The 19,162-nt window shown below is 38.1% G+C and overlaps 1 long non-coding RNA gene across 1 annotated transcript in view; it reads left to right on the top strand.

Moving 5' to 3' along the window:
• Positions 1 to 6,304: 6,304 nt before the first annotated feature.
• LOC119472906 overlaps positions 6,305 to 19,162 on the top strand; it is a 37,664-nt gene continuing 24,806 nt past the window's right edge. The window contains exons 1-2 of the long non-coding RNA XR_005202080.1: positions 6,305 to 6,358; positions 6,730 to 6,814. This is a non-coding gene — a long non-coding RNA (uncharacterized LOC119472906). The remainder of the gene's footprint in view (positions 6,359 to 6,729; positions 6,815 to 19,162) is intronic.

Raw genomic sequence — 19,162 nt, 5'->3', positions numbered from 1 at the left:
TACCTGAATATTCTTTATCCTTATCTGCATCCTTTTTTTTTAAACCCAGTTATTACATTTGTGCATCAATGGTACAAATACTTCTTCTTGCCAGCTTGAAGTATCACGGTGTACTGGAAAGAATCTATAACAGAACAATTGTAGGAATCATGTCAGATATGTAAGCTCTTTGGATATCATTTTATTCATCTGTGACTTGTGAAGAGTAAAAGCTACAGTCCAGATGTACATAGATTAATGAAAGTAATACATATGAGAATGCCTTGACACAAAGCAAGCACTCTGTGAATCTTATTTGCTCAACAAATATTGATGATCTCTCTCTCTGAAAGCTTGGAATATATGGATGAACATAAGAAAGTTGAGTCAGATGGTCAAAAAATAGACAAATTAACAAAGTTTATACTATATGATAGGTGATTTGTGCCATGTTTAAAAGAAGAAGAAAAAGTATAAACAGGAGAATCAAGAGTGCCGGAGGGAGCGACAGGAGAGGCATAGGTCAGAGTATTAAAGAGGATGATGAGCGAGAGGGTGAGAAAGCTAGCCAACTGATATCTGCAAAAAGAGTGTTATGGGCAGAAGAAATATCCACTGCCAATGGGAAATTCAGGGAACAATAAAGAAGACTGTGCTCTTGGAATGAGGGATGGAGGAAGAGACCGATTGGAGATGAGATCAGAGAGGTTAGAGGGATTGGATGTGCAGGCCTGGAGGCCATTGTAAGGGCTCGGATCTTTACTTTAAGTGAGATGTTAGTTGACTTAACTTTCTTTTGGAGCCTGGTATGGCAGTTGACTTTTCCGAACTTTTCTTTGCGTCTTGACTTTAGTACTAACTACCCAAGGGAAGAACCATGTCATATTCATCTTTGTAGTGCTAATCCCTAGCATGCTGCCTAGGACATAGGCCATACTCAATGAACAACTCTTGAATTGATAATATTATGTTAGATGCTTATCCTGGGAAATTTTTAAAGACAGCATAATGCTTTTACCTGGTTAAAACGTACATGACCCACTTGAAGGCCACTAGAAAATAAAATCTTATAATAGGCCTTATTTAGTTTCTCTCAAGTCACAGCCAGAGATAGATGTGGGCCCTTGTTGCATATTACTTACCCTATATCATACCATTTAGTAAAAAGGTACAAGCTTAGAACTCAGACAACCTAGGTTTGATAACCAGAAATACCAATTACCAGTTATATAACCTTAAATAAATTATGTAATTCTTCAAAACATTTTATGTCACACTAAATGCCATCCAAATCGTGGGATCAATGAGAATGTAAAAATATAATGTAGAGGAAAACATTTTGGTAAACTGCATTGCAACATATGAATGCTAAATATTCTTATTATAATTTAAGCATTAGCTAATATTTGACAAGAAAATAGAAAATTTTCCCTACACATTATAAACATACAGTTTGTCAAAACCAGAAATTGTGTTGTGTTGCCCTGGATGCTCAGTGAGGAAGGATTTGTTTCACCAAAGAAATAAATAGTTCTGTTGCTCTAATAGCTTGCCATACTGTTGAATTTTTCCCACTCTCCTATAACAACCTTGCTTATGTTAGGATGTTCTAAAAGTAGGATTTTTCCAATTAAGAGTTTATTCAAGGTATAGAAGATATTGTCCCTGATCAGTAACCCCAAATCATGCAATCTACACGAAAACTTGGCTACGAGGTACTAGATAAATTCCGCTCACCATCTGTATGCTTTTCATTGATTGTGCACCTCTCCGGGCACCTACCAGATCAAGGGGTGGAGTCTCCATGATTCCAAAAGGATTTGCTGAGTTCATTCCTAACTAGCCTGTTGAGAACAAGTTGGGAGCTTTCCAGTGCCACTAGCAAGGCAGTCGCCCAACTGATCCAGAAAAGTCCCGCCTTTCAACTTCAGCCACATTCTTTTCAAAACTGACTCTGTTTGTAGATATACATGCTTTAAGCACTTCCCTACAGAAGATTATATAAAACTACAAAGAAAATAGAGAACTGCATTCATTTCCCATGACTGGGTGGAATAACATATTCAGTTTTAATTGACTCTAGAGAATCTAAGTCAATTAAACTAAGGGTATAATAGGAACAAGAAGCTGTATTATTTCACTAGCTTGATTATTTTATAAAAATAGAAAGAAATAAATGTAAAATTTGAATAGTCCCACAGCATTGAGATGTGCCATCTATACCAGGCTGTTCTGAGCCACTTGGGGTACATTTCTTTAGTTTAAAACTAGCTGAGAAGTAGATTTGAAGATTCAATAGTCTGAGTCATGCACTCTTCTGTAAAACATTAGGTCTGCTCTGGCCAAATGAGCAAGCCACGTCTGGAGGGTGGGTTTAAGTACATATGTAGGAGTGGAGCCAGGTATCAACATATTTTTTTGAAAGGGTGAATTCTAAAATAAGAATTCTGAGAGGAAAAAAAATAAGGATTCATCTGACCTGAATTAAGTACCTACTATGCTCTACACACTGAGCTATGTTCTTTGGATGGAGGGACAAATGCATTTCCTGAAGTGATTCTCAAACAGTAGAAATATACAGACAATCAGGGCAAAACTACTTGCTTTTTTTTTTTTTTTTGGAGGGGGAACTGAAGAGATAGTGATTGAATTTGCACAAAAAGAAAGGTGAATTTATGGAAGTTTTCACTAAGTCAGTGAGGTAGGTCTTGCAAGATTAATAGGATTTCAACCGAGAGGGGTAAAAGAGGCAGCTATTCTATGCAAGAACGCCACCATGTAGCTCTGAAAGTACATGGAACATATGGGCTTGAGTGTAGCTCTGTGGCTAGATCGTAAAGAACACGTTGGAAGAGAAAGGTAAGGGAAAGTAAAAACTGGGGAAATGGAAAGAAATAAGGCTAGGAATGTTGAGTAACTTTAGACTGTGAAGAGAATTGTTCTGCTATAGATTTTGAACTTGGTATTATAGGACTTGAAGAACTACTAAAGATTTAAAAGAAAAGATATGATATATCTAGGTTGGGAAACAGACACAGGAAGTATGTATTAGGTTAAATATCATTAAAGAAAGAAACAGATCCCTGTAAGTACGAAGTTGTCTGAATTCTGTATCAAACTGGTAATATTTTGCCAGACCTTTCATTAATCACTGATTTTTTATACTTAATCATTCTTTTATTCAACAAATATTAATTAAAATTCCTGTACCATGCTAGATTTATAGGTCATAATGTTGACCAGGACAAATGTAGTTCTGGTTCTCATGGAGTTTACAATCTACTGGAGAGATAAACATTAAATATATAAAATAGATAATCACAAATCTTTCTACAGTAACATGCTGAATAGCGTCAGGAACTCACTGGTACTGAGTTACAAAGATTTTAGATTTAGTTCATCATTATCCTTCTCACCAAATACCTGTGGGAGTTATTTTTTTAAGTGGCAGAACTACATTTTTTTTGAACTATGGTGTTTGCCAGGGAATTTGAGGTTTAGCAGCTTCGACACAACTCATTGTGATATCTGCATGATTTTTTGCTATGCCAAACATTTATAAATTACTGGGAATCATTATATTTTGCAGGAGAAAAGAAACAGTCAAGCTTTTCTCAGCTGGAATCTTTGACATGTATGGGCTCACTGGTAAAAAGGACAGATGGTTGGGCTAATGTTAGTCATTGCCAAGAAAAAAGTCCACTGTCGACCTAAAAATGCTGTGAAATCTATTACTTTATAACTTTCCGCTGACTGTTTAGCTTAAATCCTAATTATTGCAAAATTGAGGAAGGATTTCTTAACATCAGAAGATTTCCCTAAGAACATAAGAATATTAGGCCACATCTCTATATGTGACTGTTAGCCCATTTACTTCACAGCTTATTTAACCAATCTTTTTTGGTCTGTGATACATCCAAGAATTTAATTAGTCACATGTCATACTACAGGAATGAAGGTGAAAGTTAATGTCAGTGAAAAAGTAATCCAACAATTTAATATAAAAATGTTTTTATGAAAGTGTCTTTTTCTCTGAAATCTTAAATTCTCATTAAATCACTTTAAAATGTATAACCAATACCCTTTCACATTTTGACCATAACATTCTAATAGTTTTCTAAGGCTGATGTAACAAAGTATTATCAAGTGAGTGTTTTAAAAACAATTTGTAGCCTTACAGTTCTAGTTACTAGAAATCTGAGATCAAGGTGTCTAGAGGGTTGGTTCCTTCTGTGAAAAAGAATCTGTTCCATGTCTCTCATTTACTGTCCAATGGTTTGCTGACAATCTTGAGTGTTCCTGGCTTACAAATGCAGCACTAGATCTCTGCCTTCATCTTCCCATAGCATTCCTCTGTGTGCTATATCTGTTGTCTATCTCCAGATTTCCCCTTCTAATAAGGATACCAGCCATATTGTATTGGGACCAAGCCAAATTACTCATTTTAAATTGATTACCTCTGCACAGAACCTGGTCACATCCTGAGGTACAGGAGGTTAAGATTTCAGCATATAAATTCTGGAGAGACCCAATCCAACCCATAACCAACATTTTATAAGCTGAAAAATAAATTTGCTTTTCAGCAAAAAACAAAACAAAAGCCTTAAGCATCTTTGCTATAAGCATCAAATTATTTTTTTTTCATACTCAGGGTGTGTGTGTGTGTGTGTGTGTGTGTGTGTGTAGTTCATTTTTATTTTCCATGCAACCTGTACTTGGGAATTTTTTAATTGTGAGAATTAATGTTGGAATATGAGGTGTAGAGCAGATAATTTTGGTGGTGGCTGCCAAGCTCAAAACAAATACTCTGAGATGGACCTGTAGGTCACAGGATTATGCTCCGGAAACCTCGTCCTTTCTATGTGACCCTACCCACTGACAATGAAAGTGTAATCCAAGGATAGATGCTGGACCCAGAAAGACCTCATGGGATTTTGAAATTTGGAATATGGATATTTGGAAACTGGGAACAATTAAAGCTGATGTGTTGTTACCTGCCCCTGAAAAGGTCCAAAACGTCTCCTGAGGAGGTGTCTATGCTGTCCTTATTCCTTCTCCTCATGAGGCTCAGTTATTCATTTCTTCCCTCATTTACGTAAGCTAATATATTTTTTAGTGTGCCTATGCTTCTCAGGGTTATTTTTGTTGCATGTGACCAAGAGAATCTTAAGAAATACAAATGGCTCTGTAGTAATCTAGGTCCCATTTGTGCACTTCTGGCTCTTTAACCCATAAAATTTCTTCTGGTTCACGATTGCAGATGATACTCCTGGCTCCTGTCAATCCGTGTCATTAGTCGTAATGGGAACTCAGGGCAATAATAAGAATTTTTGGGCAGAAATCCATCCCGACTCCTAGAAAAGCAATAAAAAGCATGCATTTTATCCATGTTGGGTCTATAATGTAATCTTTATATTTACCTAATTGTAAAAACATATTAGACTACCAAGTTTATTTTCTGATTTTGAAATAATAGAAAATAATCTGAAATGAGCCAAAGTCAGGAGCCCTTATTGAGGAAAATTTGCAACTGTAGATCTGTGGAAGTTAACAGTTACAGTCCATGGTTGTCATTCAGGGGCCTCCATCAGAGTTTCTGCTTTTATGTTCCACAGAGGCCAGAGCAATTGCTGCTTCCTCTAGAAGAGAACTGATTAAATATGGGCACTGGCACACAGCAACCTAAGACACTCTGTCCTACTCATTCTCACACAAGAGCCCCTCAGTCACCAAACACTGCACCAAAGACCTCTTTCAGGTTTTGTCATCATTTGCATAAATAAAGGCTAAAATTATAACTTTTTTTTTTTTTTTTTTGAAACAGGGTCTCTCTTTGTTGCCCAGGCTGGAGTACAATGACGAAATCTCAGCTCACTGTAACCACCGCCTCCCAGATTCAAGGGATTCTTCTGCCTCAGCCTCCTGAGTAGCTGGGATTATAGGCATCTGCCACCATGCCCAGCTAATTTTTGTAATTTTTAGTAGAAATGGTGTTTCAACATGTTGGCCAGGCTAATCTTGAACTCCTGACATCAGGTGATCCATCTGCCTCAGCCTCCCAAAGTGCTAGGATTACAGGTGTGAGCCATAACTCCTGGCTTTTATTTTCTATTCTGTTAAGTTTCCTTAAAGGAGCTTCTAATTAGTTTATCTTCTGCTACTTAAGACATTTGCAAGCCTATCAGCAAAGCTGTTTCTTTAGTGGAATGAGTAACAAAGAAGAAAGTTAAGGGTGCCTCAACTTTGTGCAAGAAACATGGGTGAACATCAGACAGAAGGGCAGATTTCCAAATAATGCAATGACTTTGCATTACTTAAATGACCCCCTCATCCACCAAATCTCCTAGGAAAGAAAGAGTTGTAGTGCTGAAACTCCACAGTAAGTCTTTGGGAGCTTAGCTGTGGCTTTACACAGAGAGTTTCAAAGAGTTGTAGCTCAAAAGAAATGCAGGTCATATGACAATATTAATGTCCTGCACAGATTAGCTTCAACAATGATAGCTACATTCATCTTTTCTTTTACCTGCAGATCTTCTAGAGAATTCTTAGCTCAAGACAACTTGGCACAAGAACCTACGGAAGCTCATCAGTGAGAGACAGAAAATAAGCTGGATTGGAATAAAATTTAGGTGGATAAATTAACTAAATGGAAGATAAGCACTTGGTGGAAGTAACCCACAGTACAGTCATGATATTCAGAAGGATGTGGTGAGGTTGATCTTTTTCTGATCCTGTGCTCTCCTACTGCAGGAAACAGCAAGTCCAGGCAGTGGAAGCATTCTGGTTACAAATGAAACATCCACATGGAACAGGAGTGCAGTCAGCGTCAAAGGCTGTAAGTAACAGTGCCTATCTCTAAAACAGATGTGTGTTAAGGACTTGGTGAGATTTCAGTGTCTCAGCAAAGTGTCCTGGGCTTCCCTAGAGGAACCAGCATCTGAATCAGGACACCAGCATAGAAGTTCAGAACCAAAGCTAGACAAACCAATAAGTTTTTTTTAAGTGGTGATATGGTTTGGTTGTGTCCCCATCCAAATCTTACCTTGAATTATAATAATTCCCATGTGTCATGGGAGGGGCCTGGTGGGAGGTAATTGAATCATGGAGGCAGGTCTTTCCCATGCTGTTCTCATGATAGTGAGTAAGTCTTATGAGATCTGATGGTTTTATAAAGGGGGAGTTCTCCTGCACATACTCTTTTGCCTGCCACCATGTAAAACATCCCGTTGCTCTTCCTTTGTCTTCTGCCATAATTATGAGCTTTCTCTGCCATGTGAAACTGTGATTCCATTAAACCTCTTCCCTTTATAATTTACCCAGTCTTGAGTATGTCTGTATTAGCAGCATGAGAACAGACTAATACCAGTGGCAAAACCATACAGGTGGAGTTCCCGAGCCTGTTGGCTGGTATGCAAAGAATAGTTCCTGGCCCCATCAGCTGGAGTGGCTGGTTCTGATACTCTCCCCTACCTGGCTCAGGTCTGACTAAGAACTACACTTGTAGTTGAAATGCCTTCAGCATCTGAGCTGACTCATGTCCAGAGAAGCAGGAACTAACATTGTGAGCTTCTAGTATTTAGCTCCCCAGACTCACTTTTAGCAGTCTATTTTCTTTACACTGACACCTGCACAGTACACATTTTCCCCAGTACTTCTGAGATTATGTAATCCTTAGAATCATTTACACAAAAGTTGGGTTTTATATTACCTGATAAAAGCTACTATTTTTTGAGTGCCTACTATATTCCAGGTACTGCACTAGGTATTTAAAATATAGTACTAATTTTCACAACAGTGTAAAATAGGGAACCTTATCCTCAGAGGGAGTAGATAACTTTCTCAAGGTTATAACGCAGGGCTGAGATATAAACCCAGATGTACCTGACTCCCAAGCATGTGTATCTTGCACTACATTTCCCTAAGAAATGTTTAAATTCATTTTGATGTAAGTTTTCTGTGTGAAGTTTATAATATAACCAGTTAAACACAAACTCTTTCCTTCAACTTGAGTTTAATTTCAATGTACGTTCAATACTTTAAAAATACTTTTCATACTGAAAAGCAGTTTTAGCCGAATAAACACGGATCAGAAATGAGATGTGAGATTGCCTGCCAGTGAGTCATGTGACCTTGGGAAGTCTTTCACTTATCTGGGAAAACGTTCTTACTTAAAGAAAACTGTGGGGGAGTAAAGCTAGCAGTGGGGAAGGATTGAGCTTGAAAAATGAAACTCTGAGTGTCTCTTCTAGCTCTCCCAACTTAAGGGTCTATCCAATCCTTTAGAATTCATTCTCTTTATATATTTTCAACACTACCTTTCACAAGGGAGTCATAAGAAAAAAGATAATTTTAAATTTACTTTAAAGAAAAAAATTATCCAACTGTCTGCATATCTCAACACATTAGCCAACTTCCTTCACAGCTTAGGAGCATGGCAATTATGATATTTGAAGACAACAACTCAAAGCTATTTGAAGCCTTGTTGACCAATGAAAATGTATGAATTCAGATAGCAAATAAATCAAATCCTTGTCTTCAGCTAAAAATGCATTTTCAACATAATTGAAACATTTTCAATTTAAGAAACTGGTGTCTTAGTTTTAACCATGAAAATATCATTAGATGATGTATGTGGGAAAAAAAAAAAAAGAGGAGACTAGATGTAATCATGTCCTTCACAAAAGAACTGGCCATTGCAATGTTAGCACTGCAGATAAAAGTGTTTTCAGACCTTAAAATAAAAGCCTTTGGAATGATTCAGGTACATAGCTGTTACAAAGTCACCTATCTGACCTCCTTTGCGGCCTAAGCTAAGGACTATAAGAGGAAAGAAAAAAGAAAGAAAGAGAGACAGAAAAAGAAAGAAAAGGAAGGAAGGAAGGAATGAAAGAAAGAGAAAGAAAGAAGAAGGAAGGAAAGAAAGAAAGAAAGAAAGAAAGAAAGAAAGAAAGCAGGCAGGCAGGCAGGCAGGCAGGCAGGCGATGTGAAGACCTAGAAGGAAGCCCATAATAGACTGCTTTGACTAGGTAATTTTTCACATAACAGTAGGTGCAGACGGTTATAATAGTTTATCGTGATTTTGCAGTCTGGTCTCAGGTTTATGGCTAAAATTAATTCCTACATTTCTGTGAAGGACATTATACATTCCATTCCTATCATTCTAAAAAATAAATTAATTTTAATGCATTTTTGCTGTAGCTTGAATGGAAAAGATGAAGAGCAATTGATAGGCTCTGAGTTTTTAGAACGACTTTCAACAAGATAAAAAGCATAAGGCATCCCAAGTCGGCTCTTCTAAAAACAGAAAGTAGCCATCTGCTGGGGCTGCAGAGCTATCCTACTCTAGAACGCTGTGTAGCCCAGCAGAACAGACACAGCACAAGGTATACTCCTTGATCAAACTGATCCTTAGACAGAGTCATGGCTTTGTATGCTTTCAATCAACATATGGTTTGAGGTGCCCTCTATTTCTATGTGACATAACTGATGAAAAGAAAGAAGCTACTTGCAATGATGCCAGAACTAGAAAATGAAAATAACCCCAGTGAACTTGCTAGCAAGCCTAAATAATTCCTGGGTTTCCCTACAGTTACTCCAGCTAGCAGGTGGGACTAGGGAGGGAAATCGTGTTGCTCTTTATAAATTAAATGCTATGTTGGGACTTGGGTAGAAAGTGGAATAAAATTCTTTTAATTTTGTTTGTTCATTTTGTTTTTTGCTTTCTTCCAGCATCTCTTTCCTGTTTGTAAATCTTCACTCATCTTCAGTCCCTGTTTGTAAATCTTCAGTCATCTTCAGTCCTTTCTTGCTTGCCTTTCTATACTGTATGGTACTGAAAACTGTACTGGAAAGTCAATTCTCAGGAAGTCTCTTTTAATTTACTCTCCAATGTCTAATGGGTGCATTTTTCTGAGGTCAAAGCATAAACCTTGGGTGAATTTCTCTTCCGTTAAAGACAGAACTCCATGATCTTTGTTTTAAAATGTAGTGATAGTTGATGGAAAGACCAGACATCTGAAAAGACATGCTGACTCTTAATCAGTCGTAATGATTAATCCATGCCCACTGAAAGCAGCTTTGAGAACACAATGCTATCCTTTATTGTTCATCAACTGATTGAAAACAGAATTTTCAGGAAGATACGCGTGGCACTGTTGGGTTTGCCACTGTTAGCTAGCAAACCCAACATCCATCCTCCAGCCAGCCCCTTGTTTTTTGCCCTCCTTCATATACAGGCTGAGAAGGCTAAACACATGTCCAGTTCCCCATACAGCTCACAATGGCCATGTGAGTTTCAGGTAATGAGAAGGGAGCAGAAGTTTGATGGGAGTTCTGGAAACATATGTGCTTTCCTAATAAAAAGAACAAGTAAGCTGGCATTTCTCCCTTTGTCTCCTTTCTTTCTACCTTGGATGCAGATGTATGTTTCTAACTGTTGCAGCCGCCTTTGAGGTAACAAGCGTAAAGACAAAAGCCAAGAAGAAAAAGATAATGGAGTAAAACTAGAAGCAGATCCTCAGGTCCTGATAGCACAATGAGCCAGATGAAACAACAACTTACCTCCATATTTCTAGTCAATGAAAAAAAAAATATGCCTCTATTTGTTTAAGCAGCTGTTTTTCTGGTTTTGTTTCTCGCCATTGAAATCATTCCAAATGATAGAGTAGTTGTGTTTTCAACATAGGATAAGCTGCTTACGTGTGGTGATCATCAAATCTTGCATTTGTTTAGCATTTTCCAATTTACAAAGTTGGGTTTTGTCATATATTATCTTATTTAATCTGTACAATAGGATGGTTAAAACAGGAATTATTAACATAACTTTAAAGATGAGCCAATTTAAGGACAGAGGGTTTAAAGTAACTTGCTCAAACTCACAGAAAGAGAATATGGCACAATTTAGGACTTGAACCCTTGGCCTCTGACCCAGTTCAGCAGATCATAATTTTCTCATATTGGAAACCAAACTCTTGTCTTTGCATATCTATTCTGTTCTTCATAGTCCGTGAAGTACTTCTGTGAATCAGTCTTTAAAAGATAACAGACAGGAATTGGATAGAAATTACTAAACTCATAGTCTGGAGTGAACTAAAGCACTTTGATAAACCCTGGGGTTTTAAAGGGGAATAAAATATTCAATTCTAAGGATTTCACAGGTTACCAAAAAAGACAAACGTATAAACAAGTTATTCTAAATATGATATAGAGTGTGGATAATGGATAGATGTTTACCGCAGTACAGAAATCCTAATTCTTCCTTTGGGGGAGTGGGAATGAGGAATGTATAAAGCAGGAAGTCATGGAAACAAAAACAGGGCATGCTGCTAAGCAGTCTGTATGGCTGTGATATATTTGGAGTGGGCTGATTTATAGGGCTTCAAAGCTGAACCTGTCTAGATCATCAAGATTCTTATAAGTCTAGGGCTTTTCTATTTATGTGGGTGATTAAGATCAATAAAAATATTTCAAACATGGTCATATTATATATAGAATTATATTTTTGAATACATCTTTGGCATCAGACAATAAACTGGAAGTAGACAAGACTGGAGACAGGGGGCGAGTAGGATGCTGGGGCAAGTTTCCCAGCGAGATATAATGAGACCACAAACTCCAGTAATGTCTGTGGGTTGCATAGGAGGAAACAGATTGGAAACATACTCAGATGTTACAATCTATGCGCTATAGTAGATAACTGGACACAGTTGGAGGGGTGGCTGGTGTGCCAGTGAGAAAGAAACAGGATTTTACGCAGCTTTCTGGCTTAGGCTAGTAAGGAGGTGGTGGTGCCATTTATAATAGAAAATACTAGAGAAGACGTATAGATGGGTAGAGAGGCATAAAAAAGAAAATAAATTCCACATTGCATATGTTGAGTTCGGTAGCCTTTTAGAACCTCCTGATCGGGATGTTCATCAAATAATCAGAAATCAAAGAGGTAATTCAACAAATAATTCTGGACTGGAGAAATCAATTTCTGAAGTTTTGGAAGTAAAAAGAATCTCACTGGGAGCACATGTAGAGTCAGAGAAGAAGGAAATAGAGCTCTGTAGGAACACAGACATTTAAAGAGCAAGCAAAAACATGAGGTCTAATAAAGGGAATGAAGTAAGAAAAACCAGAAGAGGAGGAGAAAAGCAAGCAAACAGACAGAAGTTCTTTGCAGGGGGCCTCAATAGGTCTCAAGAAGTTAGCAAGTGGGCAGTAATAATCTTAGTTAAAACAGATGACATTAGTGAGCACTTACATGCAATATTTCTTTTCATCTCTGTACTATCGATTATCATGAAGAGGTTAAGTAATATAAGGGCTGAAAATTTACAATTGGATTTTGCCACACGACAATCACTTTGACCCTCAAAAAAAAAAAAAAAAGGCATTTCCGTCAAATGAGGAGAGTAGAAGCCAGTTTCCAGTAGACAGAAAAGTGAGTGGGAGGTGAGGAAGTAGAAGGCAGTAAGAGGAATCTATCCTTTTTAAAAAGCTTTACTGAAAATAGAAAAAGAACAATACAAATTTCAGCTATGGGTAAAGGGTGAAAAGAGGTAACTACAAGAACAAAAGAGAGGGTAGAAGTGAAGTAGCAGAATCCCTGAGGAGGTGAAACAGGATAAAATTGTAGCATGGGTGGAGGAAGAATTGGCCATACCAAAAAGAAGCATACTTCTTCCTATGAGAACAGTGGGAAGGTAATATGGGCAATGGCAGAATTTGGTGACAAATGCAAACACATAAATAACAAACTGGAGCTAGCATACATCTAGCAGTTACTCACCACTGCTCCAGTACTTTTTGGCCAATGGCCTGTCTCTATTAGACGCTCATCTTCTCCTGTGCCCAATCTGAGGGAAGTCAGTTTGCGTGGGTCAGTTACTTTCACATTTCAAGCTGATTTGATAACTAAAGAGAATGCTAACATTCTCTATCTGCACGTGCTCAAAGCTCAGACTTTAAGAAGGAATTAAAGTCTTAAATTAGTTGCCCCTGGAAGCAAGACCACAGATTCAAATTTTTGTGCAAGTAGTTTATTTGGGAGGGGAGCAAGTATAGCAGAGAAGTAAGGAACTGAGACAGAGAAGAGAAGAAAGTTAATGCAGGGACCACCAATAAGCAGATTCCTGCTATGGGCAATTAGGGTCCCATTTCCTTGGAGAACTCCAAGAGATAGTGCCAAACAGACCTTGGAGCTGACCTTCTTCCAGAGGAGGGACAGGGATCTGGAATATTTATCTGCCAATAACTGTTAGTCATTGCTGAGAGCTGCCCTGGGCTGGTAAACTCCCTGACACTTCCAGCCTGCCCTGCGTGTGCATTGAAGCATGTTCCCATAGCCAAAGAAGGCTCTAGGCAGAGACGCAAAGATGCTAACAGTAAGAAAGCTTAGCAAGGCCGGGCACGGTGGTTCACACTTGTAATCCCAGCACTTTGGGAGGCTGAGGAAGGTGGATCACGAGGTCAGGAGTTTGAGACCATCCTGGCCAATATGGTGAAACCCTGTCTCTACTAAAAATACAGAAATTAGCTGGGCATGGTGGCACATGCCTGTAGACCCAGCTGCTTGGGAGGCTGAGGCAAGAGAATTGCTTGAACCCAGGAGATGGAGGTTGCAGTGAGTTGAGATCGTGTCATTGCACTCCAGCCTGGTGACAGAGCAAGACTGCATCTCAAAAAGAAAAAAAAAAAAAGAAAAAAAAAAGAAAGCTTAGGAAACAGGGACCAGGCACCAACAGTGTCTACTCCAGCTCCTCCTCATGAGTGGCACTTCTTAGGATAGCAGCGGAGTTTGAGGGAAAGACAGAGATAGTCCTCTCCAGTTTTTAGTCATAAGGGAGTAAATTCTGAGGAAAGTACTACCAGAAAAAGTTCCTATTCTTTAGTTATGGAATTTTCATTACAAATTAAAAATAAGCAGCTTTGAAATCATAATAGACACATAAAAACTATACCAGACTTGTAGTCAGAAAAATGTAGATTCAAGTCCTGGTGCTGCCACTTACTGTGTAAACTTGGGCCAGATGCTTGGTCTCTTGAACCCTCAGTTTCCCCATCTGTAAACAAGGATAATACTTCCTCGGCTATCTAGAAAATCAAGTTATTGTGAAAATCCAATGACATCATGCACATAGGACTTCTCTGGCCTTGAGATTAAGGGGAAGAAGCATACCAATTAGACGTATGGAAACTATGATACAGCATGACTATGCATAGAAGTAGGACAGCCATGAATTCCAGTATAAGTAGTTTGGACTTATTTCTATAGGCAACATGGAACCATAGAAGTTTCAAGTGGGAAAGCAGATTTATGGACATATATTTTTGAAAGATCACTTTGACAACTATGTGGAGAAGAGTATACATTGCTTTTCAGCAAGAGAGATGGAAACTGGAGACAGGAAGGTCAGTTAAGATGTTATATTAAAAATCCCGTCTCTGAAATTCATCTAGCAGTCTCCTTTCGGGTGAGAAGGTGAAGACTGAGGAACAGACAGAAAAACTGAGGAAGGAAGTGATATCCAAGAAATAGCCCTAAGGTGGATCAAGTTATTATTTGAGTACTCCCCCAACTCAGTGACCAGAGCTCGATCTACACACAGCAATGAGGACTGAAAATTCAGTTTACAGCTTGAGAAGACATATGTGCAGGGGGACAAAATTACAAGCAGCCTTTGGGGTAAAATGAAGCCTGCACATACGCTTATAAATACACAAGACATCCAAATGGTCTTCCTGATTCAGCTCAAATTAAATACAGTTACTTTTGAAAGGTTAGTGAGCGTGGCTTTTGCTGAAGTGTTCCTTCTCCACACTTTGTTTTAATATTGCACTGACAAATTGCCTTCACTTTGAGGATTTATTTCCCTTCTGATGTAGCTCACCAAAGCTGTACAGTCATAACACTTCAAGGGGGTGATTAGTGGTAATGGGTAAAGGGCAGGGGTTGGGACGGTGGGAAGAGGACCATATGCAGTGCTATTTTGGGAAGAGGAAGCTCCCCCACAGCCAGCTGAAAACATCTGCAACCCAGGTTTTCAAGGTATCATTAGACCTAGAGCTAATCGGCACTCTGGTATGCCACAGAGTGAAATTCTGCACTTGTGACAAAGACTAGCCAATCACACAGCCCAGTGGTCCTCTCTCAGAGCTTGTCCAAGAGCAATCCTCAGAGAGCAACAATTCAGTCAGAGCCTAGAAAGGGGAAGCTGCGATCTACTTCAGATCTGGGCTTCCAAGGATCTTGTCTTGACAGCCGCCAGCCTCTTGTCACTGAGAAATGAACAAAGCAGCTTCAATGCAGAGCAGGCAGCCCTCTGGGTAGTCAGACTCCTAGGAAAAAATAGTCTGCCCTATTTTGGTCCCTGCTCATGAACTCATTTGGCAGCAATGACTCCAAGGTATTTCTGTACTCGCAGCTGGCACTGGCTTTTCCAATTCATTGAGAAGGAAGCCTGCAAGAATTCAGAAATTGGAAAAGCACAGAGAAAGGGCTGGTTTAGCAAGCCCTCAGCAAGGTGGTGGCATGTCCAAGCCTTAAATAAATCTTAAGGTTTTCTTATTTTTCTTTTCAAAAATTGTTTTTCTAATCTCACTAACTTGAAATGCTGATATGACAGTTTAGCTTACTATTCTGCCATACATTTAATCATGTATAACAGCCCCATTGGGTTTTAATAGATACACAAATAACTTAATCTATTTATTTATTTTATTTTATTTTATTTTATTTTATTTGAGATGGAGTTTCGCTCTTGTTACCCAGGCTGGAGTGCAATGGCGCGATCTCGGCTCACCGCAACCTCCGCCTCCCGGGTTCAGGCAATTCTCCTGCCCCAGCCTCCTGAGTCCCTGGGATTACAGGTACATGCCACCATGCCCAGCTAATTTTTTGTATTTTTAGTAGAGACGGGGTTTCACCATGTTGACCAGGATGGTCTCGATCTCTTGACCTCGTGATCCACCCGCCTCGGCCTCCCACAGTGCTGGGATTACAGGCTTGAGCCACCACGCCCGGCCATAATCTATTTATTGTGTATAGTTTGATGACTTTGGAAATATGAAAACACCTGCGATACCATCACCACAATCAAAGCAAGACATATTCAACTCCTTCCAGAGTGTCCCATTGTTATTTTGTTGTTCTTGCTTTTTTTTTCTTTTTACTTTTTGTGGTGTGCACATTTGACATGAGATCTACCTCTTAGCAAATCTTAGTATATGCAATACTGTATTAACTATTAGCACCAAGTTGTATAATTAAATCTCTAGAACTTATTCATTTAGCATAATTGAAGCTGTATAAACATTAAACAACAACTTTCCATTTTCCCCACCCCACTCCCTTATTCCCTGGAAACACTGTTATATTCTATGCTTCTGTGAGTTTGACTATTATATTGAATCCACAAGTTCCACATCTGTGTATTCAACCAACAATAGATCAAAAGTATTTGGAAAAAATACACATATATATTTGGAAAATAACACAAATACAATTGAATACAAAAGAATATAAATTTAAAAGTATGCTATAAGAACTACATTGTATTAGGTATTATAAATAATCTAGAGATAATTTAAAGTTTACAGAGGATATATGCAGGTAATATGTAAATACTATACCATTTTATATAAGGGAGTTGAACATCCACAGATTTTGATATCCTGTGGGGTCCCAGAACCAATCCCCCAAGTGATAACTGTATAGATACCTCAAATAAGTGGAATCATGTCGTGTCTGTCCTTCTATAACTGCACTATTTACCTACCATAATATGCTCCAGGTTCATCTATGTTGTAGCAAGTGGAAGGACTGCCTTCTTATTTAAGGCTGAATAATATTCCATCGTATGCATATACCACACTTTCTTTATGCATTCATCTGCCCGTGTTCATTTGGATTATTTCCATACATTGGCTGTTGTGAATAATTGATGCTGCAATGAGCATAGGGGTGCAGTTATCTCTTTGAGATCCTAGTTTTAATTCTTTTGGATATATACCCAGGAATGGGATTGCTGGATCATATGGTGCTTTTATGTTTAATTATTTTAGAAACCTTTATACTGTTTACCATGGTGGCTACACCATTTTACATTTCCACTAACATTGTACAAGGGTTCCAATTTATCTGTATCTTTACCAACACTTGTTATCTTTTGTTTTTGCTTTCTTTGTCAACAATAGCCATCCTAACACATGTGGGTGATATCTCCTTATAGTTTTGATTTGCATTTCACTGATGATTAGTGATGTTGAGCACCTTTTCATATCATTTGGCTATTTGTATGACCTCTTTGGAGAAATGTTTGTTCAAACCTTCTGCAAATTTGTTAACTGGGTTACTAATATTATCATTTGCTATTGAGTTGTAGGAGTTCCTTATATATTTGGGACATTAACTCCCTATCAGATATGGTTTGTAAATATTTTCTCCCATTCTGTAAGCTGCCTTTTCATTCTGTTGATTTGCAGAAGCTTTTTTTTTTTTTTTTTTTTTTTTATGTGGTGCCACTTGTCTATTTTTGCTTTTGTTGCATCTGCTTTTGACGTCATCATGTCATCAAAATATCATTCCTGAGACCTGTCAAAAAGTTTTTTCTCTATGTATTCTTCTAGCACATTTATAGTTTCAGGTCTTACGTTTAAGTTTTTATTCATTTTGAGTTAATTTTTTATAAAACATATAGATATTCAGTTTTCTCAACACCATTTATTAAAGATACTCTCCATTCTCCATTGTGTATTTTTGACACCCTTGTCGAAGATCAGTTGAACATACATGCATAGATTTATTTCTAAGCTGTTATCTATATGTCTGTCTTTGTTTTCACTGTAGTTTTTAATATATTTTGAAATCAGGAATTATGATGACTCTATCTTTGTTATTCTTTCTCAGTATCATCGGACTATTTTGGGTCTTTTGTGATACCATATGACTCTTAGGATTGTTTTTTCTATTTCTGTAAAAAATGCCATGGGGATTTTGAAAAGCATGGCACTGAATCTGTATATAGCTTTGGGTAGTGTAGACATTTTAACAATGTTAAGTCTTAAAAATTCAAGAACATGTGATGTCATTCCATTTATTTGTTTCTCCTTTTTTAATTTGTTTCAAGTCTTTTACCTCATTGGTTAAATGTATTTCTAAGTATTTTATTCTTTTTTATGCTATTGTAAATGGGATTATTTTCTTAATTTCCTTTCTGCAAGGTTGTTAATATATAGAAATGCACTATATGTTGCTGTTGTATCCTATAAGTTTACTGAGTTTACTTATTAGTTCTAGCGATTTTTCTGTAAAATCTTTAGTTTTTTTTTTTTTTTTAATAGGATCGTGTCATCCGCAAACGAAGATAATTTTACTTCTTCCTTTCCATTCTCGATGCAAAACTTCTTAACAAAACACTAACAAACTGATTTTAACAGGATATTGAAAGGATCATACACCATGATCAAGTGGAATTTATCCCGGGGGTACAATAATGGCTTACCATATGCAAATCAATAATTGTGATACTTGGAGAATAATCTCTAATACTGATATAGAAGTTAAGAAGAAATTATTTAGGCAAGCAGCGAGGGTAAGGAGATCCTCGGTAAGGTTTTCCTTTTAATGAAAAGCAGCCTCCAAATCATTTTGTTTTCTATTAAAGAGCAGCCTATAAAATCGAGCTGCAGACATAGACAAGCAAGCTGAAGGCTTGCACAGGTGAATGCCAGCAGCTTGCCAATAGGAAAGGGTTTCCTCGGATACAAGGCATGTTCAAAATGGGGGCTTCATCTTCCCCCTTTCTTGTCAACCACGTGCATAGTAAGGAGTAAGCAACATGGCTGTGGGCCAAGTAGAGACCCCACTAGCATAATAAAATTAGGGTGGGGCCGCCAGCTTCCCCATCAGCTATGTAATTGTCACACCTGGTCCAGCCAATCGTTGGGCCTTATGTAAATCAGACACTGCCTCCTCAAGCCTGTCTGTAAAACCCTATGCACTAGGCATGGGTCAGAATTCCCACTAGGGGCATCCCTCTCTCTCTCAGAAGAGAGAGACATTCTCCTTTCTCTTTATTTTGCCTATGAAACCTCTGCTTTTTTTTTTTTTCTTTTTTTTTTGAGTCGGAGTTTCGCTCTTGTTACCCAGGCTGGAGTGCAATGGCGCGATCTCGGCTCATCGCAACTTCCGCCTCCC

This window comes from Cebus imitator, unplaced genomic scaffold (genome assembly GCF_001604975.1).
Source record: "Cebus imitator isolate Cc_AM_T3 unplaced genomic scaffold, Cebus_imitator-1.0 Scaffold123, whole genome shotgun sequence".
NCBI classification, from domain to species: Eukaryota; Metazoa; Chordata; class Mammalia; order Primates; family Cebidae; genus Cebus; species Cebus imitator.
This window is presented reverse-complemented; position numbering and strand designations above follow the sequence as displayed.